Genomic DNA, 25,865 nt, shown 5'->3' on the forward strand with positions numbered 1-25,865 from the left:
GTGACAACCAATCACAGCGATCACATGCATTTCTGCATAGAAAACAGTGTGCACGCGATCGCGTGCACACAGCCCTGTGCCCACGCTGTTACCAACAGCTCTGGGCACTGGGCAGAGTATCAGGGACCAATCTGATGGTCCCTGAACATGTGGTCGCTGTGAAAACCTATCACAGCGACCACATTTGTTTTATTTTGACTTTTCTGGCAGTAAATCTCCTGCCTCTTTTCTTCTCCTCAAACATTGTTTCAGTTTGAGGAGAAGAAGAGACTCGGGAGAATTGCTGCCAGAAGATTACAGTTACAGTTACACAAAAAATACAGTGACACTCATAAAACATTCTCTGTATAGATAGATTTCTATCTATCTATACAATCTATCTATCCATCTATCTTTTTTTCTATCTATCTACCTTTCTATCTTTTATTCTATTAGAATAGGCAGGTAGGGAGTATATAATTATATATATATCCACATATATATAATATATATAGCAATAGCGGTTTATTTTTTTGTTAGCGGTAGTGTAGATATATATAGCAGTTAGTTTGTGTGTTTTATATAAAAAAATAAATTAAAAAAAAACAATTTGTTTAGTTAGTGTTAGTGTTAGTTACGTTATGGCGAGGAAGTTGTTTAGCGCCGAGGAGGCATACGCCATGCTGTGGTCTGAGTCGGAGACCGCATCAGAGATGGCGTCCGAGATGGAACCTGTTTTAGGTAGTGACGATGACAGCGTCACTTCAGGTTCATCTTCAGGGGACGTTGTCCCTGATGCAGTTGAAACTGCAGAACTTGAAAGCGCAGGGTCAAGTAGCGCTGTAGCACGGGACAGCCTGGTCCCTTCAGTCCAGGCTCTTGTATGGGCACCTGCCCCATCCTTTGGGCCTAGAATCCACGGATTTACTGCCACTCCTGGCATAACCGTGGACAATACAAATTTTGTCCAAATGGATTACTTCCATTTATTTATAACGGACGACATCCTAAATCAGATTGTCCACGAAACAAATTTATATGCCACTCAATATATAAGGCAGAAACCTTCATCCACCCATGCCAGAGATTGGACGCCCACCAATTTGCTGGAATTAAAAAAAATTTTGGGGCTCACCCTAAATATGGGTATTGTCAAAAAGCCCTCCATTAGGTCTTACTGGTCAACAAGACCTGCCCAAGCCACCCCAGTATATTCTGCAGTAATGGCCAGGTCTCGTTATGAGACAATAATGAGGTTCCTCCACTTCAATGACAACGCACAGGCCCCCCCAAGTACCGATGCAAACCGGGATCGGTTGTTCAAAATAAGACCGCTAATAAATTCCCTGAATAATTTATTTCTGCAACTCTACACCCCTGAGCAGAATGTAAGTGTGGACGAATCCCTCCTCAACTTTCATGGCAGACTTAGCTTTCGCCAATATCTACCTTCAAAAAGGGCAAGATATGGCGTTAAGCTCTACAAATTGTGTGAAAGCGGGTCAGGATATACCACCGCCTTCAGAATTTATGAAGGGCGGGACCGCACAATAAATGTTCCTGGATGCCCCCCTGATCTTTCCACCAGCAGTAAGATCGTGTGGGAGATAATGCAGCCTCTGCTTCACAAGGGGTACCACCTGTACTGTGATAATTTTTATTCCAGTGTGCCCCTGTTTAGGCATTTGCATGCTGCAAGGACTGGGGCATGTGGTACCATGCGCAAAAACAGAATTGGTTTTCCACAGCAATTAGTGGGGAAGCGCATGGTAAAGGGGGACTCCTGTGCTTATGCATCTGAAGAATTGCTGGCGGTCAAGTTCAGGGATCGCAAAGATGTGTATGTGCTAAGCACGATTCATACCGCAGGAACAGTGGCAGTGAGGGAAAGGGGGGCAACATCGGACAAGCACAAACCAGTGAGCGTGTCCGAATATAACAAGTACATGGGGGGGTGGATTTAAGCGACCAGGTTTTACAGCCCTATTTAGTAAAACGCAAAACTAAAACCTGGTACAAAAAAGTGGCCATTTATTTGTTACAGGTGGCCATCCACAACTCATTTGTGCTCTACAAAAAAAACAGAGGCAGAGACACATACCTGGATTTCCAGGAAAAAATTATTGAAGGCCTCATTTTTGATGTTCAGGACACCCGAGAATGCCCCCAGTCTGAGGATGTCACGCGACTGACTGAAAGACACTTCATCAGTCGGATTCCCCCAACACCAACCAGAAGCAACCCTCAGAAAAAGTGCCGCGTCTGCAGAAAAGACGGGCACCGCAAAGATTCCCGATATTTCTGTCCCTCATGTCCCTCACAACCAGGCCTGTGCATTGAGCCATGTTTTAAAAAATACCACACTGTTCTGAATTATTAGATTTTAGTTAATTCGTTGAAAATATATTTGCCCTACATTACTTTTTTATTTTTCCCCTGATTTTACTCCAAGGGTGAGGGAGGGAATGGGTGGGTGGGGGGTGGATGTCATGTTTGCATATTCTCTAAAGTTCATCTGCTGGAGAGCTCCATTTGCATAAACCTGCAATTTCTTATTTTAGAAAACCCCAAAAAATAAATTCCCATTATACCCCTAGATGAATATTTTGGGATTTCTGCTTCAAGAGCAGATATTTTGGAAGTGTTATAGAAACTCTGTTGAGTTTTGTAAAACCAGCTTTGAAAAAAAGCGATTTGTGAAATAAGCTTCTTGTATCGTCCGCCCTCCTACTTCTCTATGTGATAAATAAGACACACATATTTGGTATCCCCATGCTCAGGAGAAGTGGAAGAATGTGAAAGGAGATGAATTTTGGCCGTGGTCTATGTCGTGTGTGAAAAATGCTGGTATAAACTGACGCATTTGCTAAAAAATTGCTAATTTTATTTTGATCCATCTTATTCAAGAAACTTTCAGAAGAAAACTGGACTGTCTAAAAATATGATAAACCCCTTGAAGAAAACCTTGTGGGGTCTACTTGCGTGAATGAAGTAATTTATGGGGTGATTCTAATCTTTCAGCAGCATTAGGCCCCCCAGAAAACAGTATGCGGCTATAAAATCAAGTGCAGAATTCCTGGACCGAAAAGGCCAAAAAGCCTCCTTTTATGCCAAGCCCTGGCACATGCCCGCACAGTGAATAAGGCACACATATTTGGTATCCCCATGCACGGGAGAAGGGAAAGAATGTGAAAGGAGATGAATTTTGTCCGTGGTCTATGCCGTGTGTGAAAAATACTAGCCTAAACTGACGCATTTGCTAAAAAATAGCTGTTTTTTTTTTGTTCCATCTTATTCAAGAAACTTTCAGAAGAAAACTGGACTTGCTAAAAATATGATAAACCCCTTGAAGGAAACCTTGTGGGGTCTACTTGTGCGAATGAAGTCATTTATGGGGTGATTCTAATGTTTCAGCAGCATTACACCCCCCAGAAAACAGTATGCGGCTATAAAATCAAATGCAAAATTCCTGGACCGAAAAGGCCGAAAAGCCTCCTTTTATGCCAAGCCCTGGCACATGCCCGCACAGTGAATAAGGCACACATATTTGGTATCCCCATGCACGGGAGAAGTGGAAGAATGTGAAAGGAGATTAATTTTGTCCGTGGTCCATACCGTGTGTGAAAAATGCTAGCATAAACTGGCGCAATTGCTAAATTCTTGCATTTTTTTCCAATTTTGCCCACTTTAGAGAAAAAAATAAAAATGATATATACTGACAAATGCCACTAAAACAAAGCCCTATCTGTCCTTTAAAAAGAGTGTAAAATTCAAAGATGAACTTTATTCACCTGCTGAGTTATAGTCATCTAAAGAAGCGCATAGCAAAATTGTGAAATTTGCTCTGGTCATTTAGCTGTAAAACAGCCTAGTCCTTAACCGGTTAATAAAAGAACAAAAACCTGCAGCATGTACAGATTACATAATCACTTGTGCTGCCTGAGCTACAATGACAATGACATAATAACTTATGTGAAGGTATGCATGTAACTAAAAACTGCCCCTTGACCAATTTCAATCCTCGAGATCTATGCTTAGAGACAGAATTGTAACATATGACAAAGTTATTTATAAGTATTGAACCCTGTAAAATGCACATGACATTGATGCTGATTTTCTTCCTTCCTTAGTGAGTGTCAGCCGAGTCACAGGCATAGGCATTTCCATTTTTACATTAACTGATATGCTGAGTAGAGGGGGGCGGGTGGGCCGCAAATTGGGGTCTTTGCATCTGTTTAGCAACTAGAAACATCTATATTTACTCACAGTTGGCTATCACCTGGTATTGCCTTTATTATGTTTTCTTAAAGGAACAGTGTTTTTAGTGTTCTATTAAAAACTTTTATATTTATTTGTGCGTTTGTGTTTTACTTTTTTTTATTTTTGAACTTTTTCTTCCCTATGGGGGCTGCCATTTTTTTTCTCCATTTCTGTATGTGTCGATTAACGACACATACAGACATGGAATACGGCACCTACAGTCCCATAGTGAATGCGAACGGGGCCCGTTCCATTCACTATGCTGTACGCCGTCTGTGTGGGAACGGCGCATGCACCGCTCCCACACAGTCCAAGTTGAACTGTGCACCGTCCGGCGCCATTTTCCTGTAGTCCGGAAGTCGCGGCCGGACAGTAAGATTACTACTTCCGGTTGCGGCTTCCGGACTTGTGCACTTGGAGCGGCGGTAGCAGATGGAGCGGACGGACCGGACTGGAGCAGGTAAGTTATTTCTGTGTATGTAAGTGTTTTACTGTGTGTTTACTAGTCTATGTAAACCTACTACACTGTGTGTTAGCTCAAAAAATGGCGACACACAGTGTAGGAGGTTTGACCGCTCAATACCCTCGTTTCTCCCGGCACTAGCCAGGATAAAGGAGGGGGGATTCTGAGAGCTCACTAGAGCGAGTGAGTTTTCTCAAATTTTGCGGCATAAAGCAATGTGGTTGCTTTACCACATGCAATGCTGCAATTTTGGGAATTGCTCCATCTAGTGACCAGCACTGGGAAATATTATAAATTAGAATCTAATTTATGATATTTCCTGACTCGTGAAAAAAAATTAAAAAAATTAGAACAATGTTTAATCACCTATACACTAATTGTTTAACTAAAAAAAAAATACATTTTTTTCTAGCGTCACATTCCCTTTAAGGGGGTTTTACACAGGACGATTATCGGGCAGACGAGTGTTAATATAATACTCGCTCGTTGCCGATAATTGCCCTGTGTAAACAGCGGAACGACCAGCAGATATACGAGCAAACGCTGGATCATTTGCTGGTCGTATTGTTTTAAAAAAGTAAAAGATTATCATTGTCGGCAGCACATCTCCCTTTGTACACAGGGAGATGCGCTGCCGACATGATATTAATGTATAGGGAGGAGTGATCGGAGCAATGACCGCTCGTCCCCATCCATAGCACTGTGTAACAGGGGCAAGCGAGCGCCGATCAACGATGTCTCATTGATCGGCGCTCGCAGCAACGGCCAATTGTCGGCCGGTGTAAAAGGGCCTTTAGTTACCCTGTGAATATGGAACATATAGCATTTTCTGCCTTGTTATCTCATAATCTGTTCATGCTGACCCAGGCTTGATGAAAACATTAGGTTCTTCCAATGCCGCAATGATTTTCTTGTGTGGCTGCATCAATTATAGGATTAGCAGATCTATTTTTCTCCTCAGTTATGAAAGGCTGAGTAAAACTGGGACTTGTTAGACCTGTTTTGCAGAACTGATTTCACTTGCTTGCTACAAAGTGCGATTCTCTGTGTATGTGATCAACATATTTAACTAAATGCCATTCATTGGCTCACACAATAAAACATTGCAAAATTACACACAGAATACTAGTTCAATGCATCACAAGGGGCAAATATACCTACAAAGAACGACATAAGACTAAACACCGCCATTAATGAAACTATTAATAGACTTTTTATTGTAAACATATAAGGCATATGAAAATGAGTCACACAATGGATAAGTCGTCTTTGCCGGGATGAACCATATGGAATGTACGCAAACCCACGTTGGTGGGAATACTACCTACATAAAGGGCATAATGCAGATAACAAGTAAAAGATCGAATCAGAACATAGAGCAGCATGGCCCCCCAGGGGCCATCTTTTTACGAGGGTTCATGTGATTTTATGTGTACAGTTGTTTTTATGTGATTTATTGTGTCTAATTGACTTTAATAAAGATTGTTCGTAACTTTTTCAATTACTTGGTCGTGACTTGTTTCTTCTTCTGGTTTATAGTCAGAAAGTGTAAATGATCAAGGGTCTGTCTCCTGGTAAGTGTGGTTGAGGTATACGCAAAATATCATAATTCAAACATACCCCAATGATAAATTAACAAACAATAATGAAGATTTTGCAATACATACCAATATTAGTTTCAAACCTGAATAGTGTGAACCTGACGCGCGTTTCATCACAGCCTTCAACTGGGGGTGGCGTCATCGCCTCAGGTAACATCCATTTTGCCACAGTCATCCAATAAACAGAGACCACGTATCTCACTTAACACCTAAACATTATCGGCATCATGGCCCGCACGGTTTGCCATCTGCTTGTTTCAGATTGCTGCATCACATGGCGTCTGGCATCACGAACGTGATGAGGTTATCACGTAGTCACATGGCATTGAATAAAATGGTAATGCCAAGATGCCATTGCTTAGACACAGAATCGGAACAAGAGTAAAAGTGTGTGAGTATTCGCACAGATCAGGAAATCTAGTAGTTACAGACACTGGTTAAAGGCAGTCACAATAGGTTATATTTTCTATTGAGCCATAAAATAACTTACCACACATGTACTCAGAGCAAAGAAGAAACATTTAGGGGGGAATTCTCGTGTAGAAAAGTCTCAAAAAGGCCTTTTTACACCGCCCTCGCCACTTTTGTGGAAAGGGGGCGTGAATTTCTAAGGGTGCAGAGCCTCAGCCGACCAGCAAATTTATTAAAATTTACACCAGAACACTGATGTAAATCATATTGGAAATCTACGCCAGCTCTGTGGAGCTTAGCAAGGAAGAGGACATGCTGGGCCACGTATCCCCCCCATTGGACGAGCCCCCTTTGGACAGTTAAATAAATAAAATAAAATGTAACTTTTTAAAAAAAAAATAATGTTTACTTCAATGTTCTCTCCATTTCCCTTCATGCTAATAGAAGGTCCTGACGCCAAGTAGCATCAGTGCCCTATATGTGACAGAACCTTGTATGAGCCGCCGCACGTTGAGGGAGCTTGAGGGGACACGAAGGGCAGAAGAGGAGCCGTGAGGTGAGTATTCTTTTTTTTTCTTTTATGTACGATGGGGAAATGGATGGCACACGGCCAAGGTCATACGCTACATGGCCAGGGTTTAAGTAGAATACTTTCCATGAACGTTTAGCACTGTAACTACTTCTCACCTACAGTAGGTTATTTTGCTATGGAGATAAAAGTAAAAACAAAGCGCACATCGTGCCTGAATCTGTATAGGTGTGGAGGAAAAAGAAAAGGGGTCAAATATACTGACCTGGTGATGTTATGCTAGGAGCACAACATCCCAAAAGGTGTATTCAAAGGTGCCCTTATCAGAGCCGGTTGCAGCCACAGTTCCCGATCCGGAGATTTGGAGTACACAAAATCCGCTGAACGAATCCAGTAAAAAGGAAAAAAGGTCGGAGAAATCCAAGGGCGCAGCCGTATAAGGATGAGATACTTTAATTGTACATGTACAATTAAAGTATCTCATCCTTATACGGCTGCGCCCTTGGATTTCTCCGACCTTTTTTCCTTTTTACTGGACAGTAGGTTATTTGGCATTTACTCACTGTCTGGGATCTTATGCTAATAAATTAGGTATATTATCGTACATGATCCTATGCATTGTCTCTATACATTATCTTTTATCAATTGTTTTTTTTACACTTTTTGTCTACATTTATATATTTACCCATATTTGGCTAATTGTATTATAGAGGGAATTCCCACACACGATTTAAAACATATGGTTGCATTATGATCTATACATATACATTTTTGCTATGCATTTTAAGTATGTGATATTCCCATTTATAAAAAATGAGTGGTTTTTGGATGCACTAGAAAAAGCGACCTATTCTGACTTCCTAGCACCTGTGTCTGTAACAACTAGATATCCTTAACTGTACGCATGCGCCCGCACTTACATTCTCATTCCAATTCTATATCTCATTGGTGATGCCAGAAGCTATAGGATGCAGTATTCTGAAAAGATGACGTGGCCAACTGTGCGGGCCATGATGCCGATAATGTTCAGGTGGTAAGTGGGATACGTGGCCTCTGTTGATTGGATGACTGTGGTATAAAGGATGTTACCTGAGGAGATGACACCACCCCATACGCAGTCTGCGCCGAAACACGCATCAGGGTTTGAAACTAATGTTGGTATGTATTAAGCAGCCTTTTTTATTGCATGTGTTAAGGATCTGCCAGGCACAGCTTCTGTATCCACGCCCATAGGTAATCAGTCTGCACCTGATTCTATGTCTGTGAGACTGACTCCATCTTCCACCACTCAGGATGGCAGGCTTAGGAGTGGGAGAGCCTATCACAGCCTGGCCAGATGGAGCTAGCTCCCGCCCTCTGTCTATTTATACCTGCCTTTCCTGTTCCTCCTTGCTTGTGATTCTTCTCTGTTGGTTTCCTGGCCCTGCTGCAGCTTCTTGAACTACTTGTCCCTGCTTCGTATTGACCCTGGCTTACTGACTACTCTTCTGCTCTGCGTTTGGCACCTCGTACTCTCCTGGTTTGACTCGGCTCGTTTACTTCTCTTGTTGCTCACGGTGTTGCCGTGGGCAACTGCCCAGTTTCCCTTTGTTCTGTGTTTCCTTGTCTGGTTGTCTGTCGTGCACTAACTGAGTGTAGGGACCGTGGCCCAGTTGATCCCCGTCGCCTAGGGCGGGTCGTTGCAAGTAGGCAGGGACTGAGTGGCGGGTAGATTAGGGCTCACTTGTCTGTTTCCCTATCCCTGTCATTACATAATCACAAGCCCATATACCTACTCTACCCTGGTCCCTCACACCACTAGGGACCCCCTTGAGACCCTGGTTCAGCAAATGCAGGGTCTCTCCCTACAGGTCCAGGCCCCGGCTCAGAGGGTCAACCAGCCTGATGCTACCATGGTAGTACCCCTCACCTCACCTCTTGAACCCCACCTCAAGTTGCCTGACCAGTTCTCAGGGGACCGGAAGACTTTTCTCTCCTTTCGGGAGAGTTGTAAGCTCTATTTTCATTTAAAGCCCCACTCCTCAGGTTCTGAGAGCCAGCGGGTGGGTATAATTATGTCCCGGCCTCCAGGAAGGCCAATGGGCCTTCTCCTTGCCTCCTGATGCCCCTGAACTTTCCTCCGTTGATCTTTTCTTTTCTGCTCTCGGACTCATTTATGACGAGACTGACAGGACTGCCTTTGCCGAGAGTCAGCTGGTGACCTTACGTCAAGTTAAGAGACCTGTTGAGGAATATTGCTCTGACTTTAGGAAGTTTAGGTTGGGTCTGTCAAACGCCCTGAAAGACCTGCTAGTTATCTATCCCTCTTCTGACTCCCTAGACCAGGTTATGGCTTTAGCGGTACGACTTGACCGACGTCTCAGGGAACGACAACGTGAACGTTTATGTGTTTTCTCCTCTGACTCCCCCATGATGCCTCCCGAGGTTCCATTGCTTCGTTCTTCCACGGAAGACTCGGAGGTACCTATGCAACTCGGGGCCTCCGTGTCCCCCCAACAACCTAGAGCGTTCCGCAGGAAGAATGGTCTCTGCTTCTATTGTGGGGATGAAAAACACTGAGAACAAAGGAGTCATAAACTATTAGGATAAATTTGCCAATGGCATGGAAAAATAAACTTTATTAGGACAATACAAATTACATTCAATTTAAAATTAGACTACAAAATCCAAGACCTGTACACCTCCCAAGTGGCAAAAACGAACATAGAGGAAATACCTCTTATAAATGCAGCTCCGGGAAGAAGGAGGTCGTTATACCAAATAAGCTAAGGCTCAAACAACATATTATCAATTCAATGTGATTGGATATCAAATAAAGGCAAAACAACGCCAGAATATGAAATGTAAATGAAATTGTGTCATATATTCATCCAGACTCATAGTAGCATTATAAGTAAATGAATAAGTGCTGGACTCAAAAAATGACAACGAATTGTTTACATAAGCCCACATCAAGCAAGATATATCTTCCCAGCAAGTAAAGCCACAAGAGGAAAGGTAGGTAGAAAAGGTATATAAGGTAAAACCTATAGTGCTACTAACCCATATAGTTCCTGTAGTTCAGTGACTTCCCGAGTACGGAGGGACCCCGACGCGCGTTTCGCGTGGATGGCTTTTTCAGAGGGGTATACTATCTTCGATCAAGTCCTTCTACCTTAAATATATTGTTTAATCCAGTCAGCTGGTACGGGTTGGCCAATGAAATCAGATCAATGCGGCCGTGCTTGTCAGACCGAAACATCGCGAGACTCGCACACCTGCCAGCCGAGTCCCCACTACGCATGCGCGGCTCCGGAAACCGCGCACGCGCAGAGAGGCACAAACGGCAGACAGGGTCAGAGCCAGCGATGACGCGTATGACAGGCAGGGCCGGTATACAACATCATAGGATGAAGTCAAAGTAAGTTTAAAAACCGAATTCTAATGCTACAAAGTTATATGCTGCAGTAATTAATTTAGTGCGGATGTTAAAGCACACATCGATCCATAAAAGTTCTCACTAGAAATAATCATAGTAAGATCAGTGTGAAAGAATCGATATAATAAGACGGGATCGCAGAAAAAGTATAAGATGACAAATGAGCACCCAGAGTGCTGTGATGAGTTAATGAATAAAGTACATGAAAAAGAAGAAAGTTCATCAATAAGAACAAACCAGTAGGAGATGAAAATATATATACATAAATGAGTTGAGAGTGCACAGAATACAATCCATGTTATAATAACATGTTTATATTATATTATCAGCATACTAATGCTGAATTTAACCAACAGTGAGAAAAACCAATTTAAGAGAGTCCCACTCATAAAGCGGAACACATTATGTGTTTGTTCCACCCATATCCCAGACTGTCAACAAAAAAGCATAAAAGAATAACGGATATACAGCAATATTTACAGAAAATTATAAAATACAGTGAATCATCCCACGACGTGTAGAGATGATTTCAGGCAGATCCACATAGTGAGAATCAACGTCTCACAAGCAGTAGAACAGGTGTTTCAAAAATATATCGATCTTGGACCAATGTAAATACATAAAGGTCAGAAAATGGCCAAAGTAGAAGACTAGAAGGAAAAAATATAAAAATTAATAGACATACAGTTTAAAAACACAAGCATATAAAAAATGGTAGAGGGATTACAAAAATGGCGCAAAACTAAGTGTCTCATTCAGACCAACAGGGGCCATAGTTCCAAGCGTAATAATCCACTTGCACTCCCTCTGAGCTAGCAATTTCTTGGCATCCCCACCTCTGATACCACATATCACCCTATCTATACCCCAAGCTTTGAAAGATCTTGGGTCACATGCATGGTGGATTTTAAAGTGTCTGGGGATTGTTTTCAGCAAAGTAAGATCTTCAATTTCCCTAGCGGCGACTATGTCGCGCACATGTTCCCTAATTCTGATCCTTAGTTGTCTGGATGTCAGACCGATATATACCTTTGAACAGCCACATGTGGCATAGTATATGACGTTCGTTGTACTACAGGATATGTAGTATCGGATTTTAAACTCTCTATTGTCAATCATAGAGGAAAAATTAGATGTGCGGACCATATTTGTGCATGCCACACAGTCGCCGCATGGGTAACAGCCATGTCTGGGGTTTTTTGTTGCAAATAAATTGCATTCTCTTGGCACGTAGTGGCTTTTTACCAGCATATCTTTCAAATTCATGCTCCTACGTGCTGTCATTAGTGGCTTTTTCGATAATTTATCAGCCAAGGTAGGTTCAGAGTGTAAAATTGGCCAATGTTTCTCCAATGCAGATCTCATTGCCTGCCACTGATTGTTGTATGTGGCGATGTATCGAATACTAGTGTCCTCACTTTTTTTAGTGGCGTTCAATTTTGGTGGATGTAAAATTTAATTACGATCCGTAACCTTTGCCCTTCTATATCCCTTCTTTATGCTTCTATGACTGTATCCCCTATCTCGGAACCTCTCCTCCAGATCTCTTGATTGCCTCTCAAAATTTCCGTTTGATGAGCAAATACGCCTCATTCTTAGGAACTGACCAATAGGGACGGCCCCAATCGTGGACTGGCTGTGGGCAGATGTAGCATGTAGCAAGGAGTTAACGGATGTCTTTTTCCGAAACACATCGGTCTGAAGACGTCCTATGCTATCCACCTCAATGCTGATATCCAAAAACTCCACCTGATGTTTATCAAAAACATAGGTCAGTTTTATGTTCAAATCATTGGTGTTAAGACCCAGCATGAAGTGTGTGAGTTCAATCTCCGTCCCCTGCCAAATAAAAAGGACATCATCTATATATCGCATCCAGCACTGCACATGGTCAGCGGCGCGCGCACCGTCACCAAGGAAAACCTGCCTCTCCCAGAGGCCGAGAAACAGGTTCGCATATGACGGCGCACACGCCGCACCCATGGCAGTGCCCCGCTTCTGTAAATAAAAGGTGTCCTTAAAAACAAAAAAATTGTGCGTAAGAATATATTCTAGTAGTTCCACAATCAGTTCACAGGTAGGGCCGTCCCAATTGCTCATCCCCAAGAAGAGGCGTACAGCGGTGATCCCATCATCATGTCGGATGCTGGTATACAGCGATTCAATATCAGCTGTCACCAGAAACGTATCAACGTCGAGGGTGACACCGTCTATCCTTCTCAAAACGTCTGTTGTATCCCTAACGTGGGATGGTAAACATTCCACTAGGGGTTTGAGGTAGTGATCAATAAATCTACAGATAGGGTCACACAGCCCCCCAATCCCTGATACTATAGGACGTCCTGGGGGGTCTGTCATGCTTTTGTGAACCTTCGGCAAAAAATAAAGCGTAGGTATCTTAGGGCATAGAACCATAAGACCAGTAAGTATATTTTTGGGAATTAGACCTTTCTCAAAGGCCAGATTAAGGACCTTCGATAGCTCAGCTGAAAACTTGCCCACTGGATTATATGCCAATTTTTGATAAGTGTCTTTATCCCTCAGGTGCCTATACGCCTCCTTTTCATATTTATCGGTTGGCCATATCACAATGTTCCCACCTTTGTCCGCCGCCTTATAAACAACATCCTCAAAACCTTGGAGTTCCTTCAATGCATTACGTTGGCATTTAGACAGGTTGTCATTTTTTCTATTTGAAGAAATGCATTTAAAGTCATTTATTACCATTTTAGTAAAGATCTCAACTTGCGGACATATGGACAAAGGTGGGAACCTCGCCGATCTGGGCACAACCGATTTAGGGAACCTACCTTGATCAGTGGTAATTTGTTCCTGTAGGAGATCCTCAAGAGCCTTTAAAGCTTCCTTCTCCATTGCACTATTAAGTCCCAGATCTCCACCCGGTCTACTGTGTAGTTTTTTAAGGACTAGCTTACGTGCAAAGAGGTAAAGATCTTTCATGGCTGAAAAAAAGTTAAAGGAATTACTCGGGGAAAACGTTAATCCCCTGCTAAGTACGTCGCATTGTGTTGCAGATAGGGAGTGCTTAGATAGATTTATCACCTGCAATACGTTCTTGGGTTTCTTCCCCTGTTGGTAAGACGAGATCTCCTTACGTCTGGCCACCTGTCTCTCTCTATTCCTACGGGGGTAAATCATTTCGTGGGAATTGAATCCTTCCTCGTTGCGTTTGGATCTCAAAGGGTTCTCACTAGATGTTGCAGATGAGAAGGATGTGGATCTTGATCTAGGTGTAGGTCTTAAACCAGGCTTGCGCCATTTGTACATTTTACCCTCCAAAAAATCGTTGTTATCTCTTTGAAATTTGGAGGATTTAACTGAGAGAATTTCCTGCTCCCATTTCTTAAAGTCCCCATCCAGATCTACATTAAGTTTTTCCAATTCCAAATTTGAGAGGTCTTTTTTCAAGGTAGTTTGTAACTCCTCTATTTCCTTTTCCAAATCTATCAGGGTTGTTTGGTTACCTTGTGATAATAATCCCATAAAACCCCTGGAACACTCAGAGGCTAGACCCTCCCATTTGGTCTTAAAGGTCTCATCCTCAATGGGGAAAGAGGGGAAGACCTGTTCTCTCAGGCCTCTAGGTATTAATCCCTTAGTTAGATACTTTTCCAGGAACGCCCTGTTCCACCAGATTTTGGTTCTTTTTTTATGTAGCTCTTTGAACCTATTGATGCATTCCCTCATATTTCTACCATTAGTGTTTAAAATCGGATTTGCGTCTTCATTAAAAACCTCGTTTAATTGTGAGATCCAGAACTGATCTCGAGTCCTGAAGTCCATTTTTGGCCCGGAGCCAGCAGCTGTGAAAGATACACAGAAATACAATAATATCAACATATGTCTCAACAGGAAAATGGTTATCAGGGCTAGACCACCAGCAAGTGCGGATTCAGGCCTCCCTACTGTGGAAATAGAAACTCCAAATTTACTATGGAAAACACTGAGAACAAAGGAGTCATAAACTATTAGGATAAATTTGCCAATGGCATGGAAAAATAAACTTTATTAGGACAATACAAATTACATTCAATTTAAAATTAGACTACAAAATCCAAGACCTGTACACCTCCCAAGTGGCAAAAACGAACATAGAGGAAATACCTCTTATAAATGCAGCTCCGGGAAGAAGGAGGTCGTTATACCAAATAAGCTAAGGCTCAAACAACATATTATCAATTCAATGTGATTGGATATCAAATAAAGGCAAAACAACGCCAGAATATGAAATGTAAATGAAATTGTGTCATATATTCATCCAGACTCATAGTAGCATTATAAGTAAATGAATAAGTGCTGGACTCAAAAAATGACAACGAATTGTTTACATAAGCCCACATCAAGCAAGATATATCTTCCCAGCAAGTAAAGCCACAAGAGGAAAGGTAGGTAGAAAAGGTATATAAGGTAAAACCTATAGTGCTACTAACCCATATAGTTCCTGTAGTTCAGTGACTTCCCGAGTACGGAGGGACCCCGACGCGCGTTTCGCGTGGATGGCTTTTTCAGAGGGGTATACTATCTTCGATCAAGTCCTTCTACCTTAAATATATTGTTTAATCCAGTCAGCTGGTACGGGTTGGCCAATGAAATCAGATCAATGCGGCCATGCTTGTCAGACCGAAACATCGCGAGACTCGCACACCTGCCAGCCGAGTCCCCACTACGCATGCGCGGCTCCGGAAACCGCGCACGCGCAGAGAGGCACAAACGGCAGACAGGGTCAGAGCCAGCGATGACGCGTATGACAGGCAGGGCCGGTATACAACATCATAGGATGAAGTCAAAGTAAGTTTAAAAACCGAATTCTAATGCTACAAAGTTATATGCTGCAGTAATTAATTTAGTGCGGATGTTAAAGCACACATCGATTCATAAAAGTTCTCACTAGAAATAATCATAGTAAGATCAGTGTGAAAGAATCGATATAATAAGACGGGATCGCAGAAAAAGTATAAGATGACAAATGAGCACCCAGAGTGCTGTGATGAGTTAATGAATAAAGTACATGAAAAAGAAGAAAGTTCATCAATAAGAACAAACCAGTAGGAGATGAAAATATATATACATAAATGAGTTGAGAGTGCACAGAATTCAGGCAATTAAGGCAATTAAGAGACAAGCAGACTTATGCCAAACTTATGTTTAACCCCATATCTAGATTCTCATTGGAACTAAAGGTAATCCTGAATAAGGCCCTGGATAAGGGAATTATTACCAAGAAGATCTGTGAGGGATTATTGACTGAGGACCCCAAAATACCTACAATCTACTTTTTGCCCAAAATTCACAAAAATCTGATGGAACCCCCAGGACGCCCTATTGTGTCAGGTATGGGAGGCTTATGTGAAGCCACATGTAAATTTATCGATCACTACTTAAAGCCGTTGGTGATAGAACTGCCATCTCATGTAAAGGACACAACAGACGTCCTGGGAAGAATTGATGGGATTCAGATTGAACCTGACATGTACCTTGTAACGGCAGATGTCGAGAGTCTATATACATGCATTAGACATAGGGATGGTCTGGAGGCGGTCCGCTTCTTCCTGGGGACTAGCAACTGGGATGACGAATTATGTGAACTCATTGTGGAGCTACTCCAGTATGTTTTGAGCCATAACATCTTTGTATTCAAGGACAACTTTTATTTACAGATTCAAGGCACTGCCATGGGCGCGGCATGTGCGCCATCCTATGCAAACCTGTTTCTCGGTCTTTGGGAGAGGCAGGTTTTTCATGGGGATGGCGCTCGTGCCGCGGACCATGTGCAGTGCTGGCTCCGTTACATTGACGACATACTGTTTGTGTGGCAGGGTTCGGAGTGTGAGTTGAGGAATTTCATGCAGCAACTTAACATCAACCAGATGAATGTGAAATTGACCTACTCATTTGATTCATCCAAGATTGAGTTCTTGGACCTTTCAATATCCACGGATGCAAGTGGCTTCCTACAGACGGATGTCTTCCGTAAGTCAACATCCGTTAATTCATTGCTGCATGCATCCTCTTCTCACACTCCTTCCACTATTAAAGCCATCCCAGTTGGCCAATTCCTCAGGATGAGGCGGATCTGCTCTACTGACCATCTGTTCGAACACCAATCTCAGGATCTGAGATATAGATTTGAAGACAGGGGGTACAGTAACAGGTCCATCAAAGCAGGGTACCGGAGAGCCAAAAAGACCCCTCGTGCCAATTTGTTGAGAAATAAGATACCCATAGTGGGAAAAACAGCCGTTAGGTTCATCTCCACTTATAACAGCAGATGGGACGAAGTAAGGACCATTTTAGGGCGACATTGGCCAATTTTAAGGTCTGAACCTACTCTGGCCCTATGTCTGAGTGACAAACCGACAATGACGGCTAGGCGAAGCAGGAATCTCCGAGATATCCTGGTCCAAAGTCACTATATCCCCAAAAAAATTAACTTCTTCGGAACCCAGGGACAAAGAAAGGGCTGCTATCCATGTGGCAATTGCGTTGCATGTCCCAACGTTAGCAGAACCAATAAGTTTGAATCAGTGGACGGTACTAAGTCTTTTGAGATCAGAGACTATATATCGTGCAGTACCACACACATAGTGTATTACGCTGTGTGCGGGTGCCCCAAGGTCTACATAGGCCTAACATCGAGGGAACTACGCATACGCACAAGAGAACATGTGCGAGATATTATCGCAGCGGGAGGAATCGATGATCCAATTGAACTCAAAACCCTGCCTAGACATTTTAAAATGTATCATGGGTGCAACCCAAGGTCCCTGAAAATCCGGGGAATTGAACGTATCCGTTGTGGCATCAGGGGGGGTAATGTGAAGAAGGTTCTGGCACAGAAAGAATGTAGGTGGATTGTGCAACTAGGATCTATGGCACCGGCTGGACTAAATGAACAGCTGAGTTTTGCTCCTTTTTTATGAGGAAGCCGTAAACCATACTACCAGCAGATCATTGTTTTATGACTTTTAAACTGTGTATTGTTTGTGTGTTTAGTTTTTAATGCATATATTCTCTTAGTAGGTATGAGATGTATTGGCCAATATCCAGTAAAGGCATCCTTGTACCTTGACTAAAGCCCTGTATAATTGGACGACCCATCATGCTGCGAATCTCGAAGAGGATAATGTATATCCAGGACTTGATTTGTGTAACCTGCTTATTCTTTTATTATATTTTTTATTTTTCAATTTTATATTTTATTTTTTATTTATTATTTTTTATTTCTATTATTTTTTGTTTGTATAATTGCATCAGCACTTTAGTTGCCTGTCGTATTCACAGACAACCTTATATGACTGTTGCTGTTGGCAACAGTCTCTAACATATGTATTTTATGCACCATTTATATTTAAATATTTATGTGTTTGTTCATGGTGTTTACTTGGTATATGTTTTTTGAAGACTTATGTACTTTTGATGTTGAGGGTTTTCATATTATCGAATGTGAGGCACAGATGTGTCCATAGTTGATTTATTATATTCACTTATTAATTTATATATATATATACTTTTTCTATAGTACTCTTGTAGTCGAATATATATAATTGATTATTTATTTTTATTTATTATAATTTTTTTTTAAAAACAATATGAGCAGTGTTCCGGTAGAAATCGGCCCCTAATGAGGTACACATCAACAAAACATCTGCTGGGTAAAAACGTATCAGATGTAAATCATCTGTATTTCCTGGTTAACTTCACCAAATTGTGAAGATAGAGAGATTATGCTGCATCAAAAAGGGCTTTGATATGTCCCAATTATACTTACCTGTACGTAGTGTTCTGTTCTGTCCAATCGGGTGCGCGCCTCTGACGTGTGCGACCGGGACTGGGTGAGGCCACGCCCGTCTCTCCTAGAGTGCGGTGCGCATGTCCGGATCATCTGGTACGCGACCAGAGACCGGATGTGCGCCGCAGCACTGGAGGGCGGAAGTGGGGCATGCCACACTTCCGGTTTCGCCGTCGGATGCGCGCCAATTGCGCGTGGACGGGACAGAACACAGATAGAATACACCTGGGTAGTTAGGGTATATAGGGTGCCCCCTGGCCAGACACACTACACCCCCTTGAGGAAGCGGACATCTGCGAAACGCGCGTCGGGGCGCACACAGTGGCCATCAGGACTTAGCCTAAGGACTTTTTTATGGGTAAGACCATCCTAGTAATCCTTTTCACACAGGGTCTGCTCCAGACCCATTACCCTCATTTCTGATGTTTGTTTTCGGGACCATTTATGCCCTTTAAACAGCATCTAAGACTGTAATTAGATCCAACTAGTCTCATGCTACATTAATGTTAGTCTTACCCCAAACCTATACGTTTAAGGTTTATTATACATACCTTGGCTCTCCTGATGTGTCTCTATGTTATTTTGTGATTGAGTCCTCCTACTGTTATACGTCTTTTAAATGTTTGTCTATTATGTATATTTAAATAAAGTTTTGTATTGATACTTGTCAAATATAAATTGGCTATAGACTCTGTTCTTCTCGTGTTTATATATGTATCATAGAGTTGCCTTATTAACACATATGGGAGGTTGTTCCTAGGAACATCACCTAGCCCAATAATACCACTTGTTTATGGATACCATTAGTTATAATTGATGTGGGCTTATGTAAACAATTCGTTGTCATTTTTTGAGTCCAGCACTTATTCATTTACTTATAATGCTACTATGAGTCTGGATGAATATATGACACAATTTCATTTACATTTCATATTCTGGCGTTGTTTTGCCTTTATTTGATATCCAATCACATTGAATTGATAATATGTTGTTTGAGCCTTAGCTTATTTGGTATAACGACCTCCTTCTTCCCGGAGCTGCATTTATAAGAGGTATTTCCTCTATGTTCGTTTTTGCCACTTGGGGGGTGTACAGGTCTTGGATTTTGTAGTCTAATTTTAAATTGAATGTAATTTGTATTGTCCTAATAAAGTTTATTTTTCCATGCCATTGGCAAATTTATCCTAATAGTTTATGACTCCTTTGTTCTCAGTGTTTTCCATAGTAAATTTGGAGTTTCTATTTCCACAGTAGGGAGGCCTGAATCCGCACTTGCTGGTGGTCTAGCCCTGATAACCATTTTCCTGTTGAGACATATGTTGATATTATTGTATTTCTGTGTATCTTTCACAGCTGCTGGCTCCGGGCCAAAAATGGACTTCAGGACTCGAGATCAGTCCTGGATCTCACAATTAAACGAGGTTTTTAATGAAGACGCAAATCCGATTTTAAACACTAATGGTAGAAATATGAGGGAATGCATCAATAGGTTCAAAGAGCTACATAAAAAAAGAACCAAAATCTGGTGGAACAGGGCGTTCCTGGAAAAGTATCTAACTAAGGGATTAATACCTAGAGGCCTGAGAGTACAGGTCTTCCCCTCTTTCCCCATTGAGGATGAGACCTTTAAGACCAAATGGGAGGGTCTAGCCTCTGAGTGTTCCAGGGGTTTTATGGGATTATTATCACAAGGTAACCAAACAACCCTGATAGATTTGGAAAAGGAAATAGAGGAGTTACAAACTACCTTGAAAAAAGACCTCTCAAATTTGGAATTGGAAAAACTTAATGTAGATCTGGATGGGGACTTTAAGAAATGGGAGCAGGAAATTCTCTCAGTTAAATCCTCCAAATTTCAAAGAGATAACAACGATTTTTTGGAGAGTAAAATGTACAAATGGCGCAAGCCTGGTTTAAGACCTACACCTAGATCAAGATCCACATCCTTCTCATCTGCAACATCTAGTGAGAACCCTTTGAGATCCAAACGCAACGAGGAAGGATTCAATTCCCACGAAATGATTTACCCCCGTAGGAATAGAGAGAGACAGGTGGCCAGACGTAAGGAGATCTCGTCTTACCAACAGGGGAAGAAACCCAAGAACGTATTGCAGGTGATAAATCTATCTAAGCACTCCCTATCTGCAACACAATGCGACGTACTTAGCAGGGGATTAACGTTTTCCCCGAGTAATTCCTTTAACTTTTTTTCAGCCATGAAAGATCTTTACCTCTTTGCACGTAAGCTAGTCCTTAAAAAACTACACAGTAGACCGGGTGGAGATCTGGGACTTAATAGTGCAATGGAGAAGGAAGCTTTAAAGGCTCTTGAGGATCTCCTACAGGAACAAATTACCACTGATCAAGGTAGGTTCCCTAAATCGGTTGTGCCCAGATCGGCGAGGTTCCCACCTTTGTCCATATGTCCGCAAGTTGAGATCTTTACTAAAATGGTAATAAATGACTTTAAATGCATTTCTTCAAATAGAAAAAATGACAACCTGTCTAAATGCCAACGTAATGCATTGAAGGAACTCCAAGGTTTTGAGGATGTTGTTTATAAGGCGGCGGACAAAGGTGGGAACATTGTGATATGGCCAACCGATAAATATGAAAAGGAGGCGTATAGGCACCTGAGGGATAAAGACACTTATCAAAAATTGGCATATAATCCAGTGGGCAAGTTTTCAGCTGAGCTATCGAAGGTCCTTAATCTGGCCTTTGAGAAAGGTCTAATTCCCAAAAATATACTTACTGGTCTTATGGTTCTATGCCCTAAGATACCTACGCTTTATTTTTTGCCGAAGGTTCACAAAAGCATGACAGACCCCCCAGGACGTCCTATAGTATCAGGGATTGGGGGGCTGTGTGACCCTATCTGTAGATTTATTGATCACTACCTCAAACCCCTAGTGGAATGTTTACCATCCCACGTTAGGGATACAACAGACGTTTTGAGAAGGATAGACGGTGTCACCCTCGACGTTGATACGTTTCTGGTGACAGCTGATATTGAATCGCTGTATACCAGCATACGACATGATGATGGGATCACCGCTGTACGCCTCTTCTTGGGGATGAGCAATTGGGACGGCCCTACCTGTGAACTGATTGTGGAACTACTAGAATATATTCTTACGCACAATTTTTTTGTTTTTAAGGACACCTTTTATTTACAGAAGCGGGGCACTGCCATGGGTGCGGCGTGTGCGCCGTCATATGCGAACCTGTTTCTCGGCCTCTGGGAGAGGCAGGTTTTCCTTGGTGACGGTGCGCGCGCCGCTGACCATGTGCAGTGCTGGATGCGATATATAGATGATGTCCTTTTTATTTGGCAGGGGACGGAGATTGAACTCACACACTTCATGCTGGGTCTTAACACCAATGATTTGAACATAAAACTGACCTATGTTTTTGATAAACATCAGGTGGAGTTTTTGGATATCAGCATTGAGGTGGATAGCATAGGACGTCTTCAGACCGATGTGTTTCGGAAAAAGACATCCGTTAACTCCTTGCTACATGCTACATCTGCCCACAGCCAGTCCACGATTGGGGCCGTCCCTATTGGTCAGTTCCTAAGAATGAGGCGTATTTGCTCATCAAACGGAAATTTTGAGAGGCAATCAAGAGATCTGGAGGAGAGGTTCCGAGATAGGGGATACAGTCATAGAAGCATAAAGAAGGGATATAGAAGGGCAAAGGTTACGGATCGTAATTCAATTTTACATCCACCAAAATTGAACGCCACTAAAAAAAGTGAGGACACTAGTATTCGATACATCGCCACATACAACAATCAGTGGCAGGCAATGAGATCTGCATTGGAGAAACATTGGCCAATTTTACACTCTGAACCTACCTTGGCTGATAAATTATCGAAAAAGCCACTAATGACAGCACGTAGGAGCATGAATTTGAAAGATATGCTGGTAAAAAGCCACTACGTGCCAAGAGAATGCAATTTATTTGCAACAAAAAACCCCAGACATGGCTGTTACCCATGCGGCGACTGTGTGGCATGCACAAATATGGTCCGCACATCTAATTTTTCCTCTATGATTGACAATAGAGAGTTTAAAATCCGATACTACATATCCTGTAGTACAACGAACGTCATATACTATGCCACATGTGGCTGTTCAAAGGTATATATCGGTCTGACATCCAGACAACTACGGATCAGAATTAGGGAACATGTGCGCGACATAGTCGCCGCTAGGGAAATTGAAGATCTTACTTTGCTGAAAACAATCCCCAGACACTTTAAAATCCACCATGCATGTGACCCAAGATCTTTCAAAGCTTGGGGTATAGATAGGGTGATATGTGGTATCAGAGGTGGGGATGCCAAGAAATTGCTAGCTCAGAGGGAGTGCAAGTGGATTATTACGCTTGGAACTATGGCCCCTGTTGGTCTGAATGAGACACTTAGTTTTGCGCCATTTTTGTAATCCCTCTACCATTTTTTATATGCTTGTGTTTTTAAACTGTATGTCTATTAATTTTTATATTTTTTCCTTCTAGTCTTCTACTTTGGCCATTTTCTGACCTTTATGTATTTACATTGGTCCAAGATCGATATATTTTTGAAACACCTGTTCTACTGCTTGTGAGACGTTGATTCTCACTATGTGGATCTGCCTGAAATCATCTCTACACGTCGTGGGATGATTCACTGTATTTTATAATTTTCTGTAAATATTGCTGTATATCCGTTATTCTTTTATGCTTTTTTGTTGACAGTCTGGGATATGGGTGGAACAAACACATAATGTGTTCCGCTTTATGAGTGGGACTCTCTTAAATTGGTTTTTCTCACTGTTGGTTAAATTCAGCATTAGTATGCTGATAATATAATATAAACATGTTATTATAACATGGATTGTATTCTGTGCACTCTCAACTCATTTATGTATATATATTTTCATCTCCTACTGGTTTGTTCTTATTGATGAACTTTCTTCTTTTTCATGTACTTTATTCATTAACTCATCACAGCACTCTGGGTGCTCATTTGTCATCTTATACTTTTTCTGCGATCCCGTCTTATTATATCGATTCTTTCACACTGATCTTACTATGATTATTTCTAGTGAGAACTTTTATGGATCGATGTGTGCTTTAACATCCGCACTAAATTAATTACTGCAGCATATAACTTTGTAGCATTAGAATTCGGTTTTTAAACTTACTTTGACTTCATCCTATGATGTTGTATACCGGCCCTGCCTGTCATACGCGTCATCGCTGGCTCTGACCCTGTCTGCCGTTTGTGCCTCTCTGCGCGTGCGCGGTTTCCGGAGCCGCGCATGCGTAGTGGGGACTCGGCTGGCAGGTGTGCGAGTCTCGCGATGTTTCGGTCTGACAAGCACGGCCGCATTGATCTGATTTCATTGGCCAACCCGTACCAGCTGACTGGATTAAACAATATATTTAAGGTAGAAGGACTTGATCGAAGATAGTATACCCCTCTGAAAAAGCCATCCACGCGAAACGCGCGTCGGGGTCCCTCCGTACTCGGGAAGTCACTGAACTACAGGAACTATATGGGTTAGTAGCACTATAGGTTTTACCTTATATACCTTTTCTACCTACCTTTCCTCTTGTGGCTTTACTTGCTGGGAAGATATATCTTGCTTGATGTGGGCTTATGTAAACAATTCGTTGTCATTTTTTGAGTCCAGCACTTATTCATTTACTTATAATGCTACTATGAGTCTGGATGAATATATGACACAATTTCATTTACATTTCATATTCTGGCGTTGTTTTGCCTTTATTTGATATCCAATCACATTGAATTGATAATATGTTGTTTGAGCCTTAGCTTATTTGGTATAACGACCTCCTTCTTCCCGGAGCTGCATTTATAAGAGGTATTTCCTCTATGTTCGTTTTTGCCACTTGGGAGGTGTACAGGTCTTGGATTTTGTAGTCTAATTTTAAATTGAATGTAATTTGTATTGTCCTAATAAAGTTTATTTTTCCATGCCATTGGCAAATTTATCCTAATAGTTTGTGACTCCTTTGTTCTCAGTGTTTTCCATAGTAAATTTGGAGTTTCTATTTCCACAGTAGGGAGGCCTGAATCCGCACTTGCTGGTGGTCTAGCCCTGATAACCATTTTCCTGTTGAGACATATGTTGATATTATTGTGGGGATGACAAGCATTAAGTGAACAACTGTCCTAGGCGTAAGAATAAGCAGCCAGAAAACTTCTGCGCCTAAGTGATCATCGGGGAGGTCACTTGGGCGCACAGGTATTTCCCGTAAATATGAAACGTAATAAAATCTTGCTTCCCTTTCAGGTCTCTTTTGGTGGTATGTCTGCTACCGGCAGTGCCTTCGTGGATTCAGGGTCGTCTGCTAATATCATGTCTGTGGAATTTGCTATGTCTCTAGCTATGCCTTTGATTGATTTGCCTAAACCTGTCCCGGTAGTGGGTATCGACTCCACTCCTCTTGCTAATGGTTATTTTACACAGCATACCCCTGTTTTTGAACTCCTTTTTTGCTCCATGCATTTGGAGCAGTGCTCTGTACTGTTGATGCAGGGATTATCGTCCGATTTGGTTTTAGGCCTTCCCTGGTTGCAGTTGCATAATCCCACGTTTGACTGGAATACTGGGGATCTTACCAAATGGTGTAATGAATGCTTGACGTCATGTTTTTCTGTTAATTCTATTTCTCCCCCTGAGGAGGTGAACACACTACCTGAGTTTGTTCAGGACTTCGCTGATGTTTTCTCTAAGGAGGCCTCCGAAGTGTTACCTCCTCATAGAGAATACGATTGCGCTATCGATTTGGTACCAGGAGCTACGCTCCCTAAGGGTAGGATATTTAATCTCTCTTATCCCGAACGTGAAGCCATGAGAGAGTATATCCAGGAATGCCTGGCCAAGGGTTACATTCGCCCCTCTACTTCTCCGGTAGGTGCTGGCTTCTTCTTCGTAGGGAAGAAGGATGGTGGTCTTAGGCCATGCATTGACTACCGTAACTTGAATAAGGTCACTGTAAGGAACCAGTATCCCCTTCCTTTTTTATTCCTGATCTCTTTAATCTGGTTCAGGGGGCCCAATGGTTCTCTAAGTTTGATCTACGGGGGGCGTATAACCTTATCTGCATCAAAGAGGGGGATGAGTGGAAGACTGCGTTTAACACGCCCGAAGGTCATTTCGAATACCTCGTCATGCCCTTTGGGTTGTGTAATGCTCCCGCGGTCTTCCAGAATTTCATAAATGAGATTTTAAGAGATTACCTGGGGGTATTTCTTGTAGTGTACCTTGATGACATACTTGTGTTTTCCAAGGACTGGTCCTCCCACATTGAGCATGTCAGGAAGGTGCTCCAGGTCCTTCGGGAAAACAAACTGTTTGCGAAGACCGAAAAAT

Source organism: Rhinoderma darwinii, chromosome 3 (genome assembly GCF_050947455.1).
Source record: "Rhinoderma darwinii isolate aRhiDar2 chromosome 3, aRhiDar2.hap1, whole genome shotgun sequence".
NCBI lineage: Eukaryota > Metazoa > Chordata > Amphibia > Anura > Rhinodermatidae > Rhinoderma > Rhinoderma darwinii.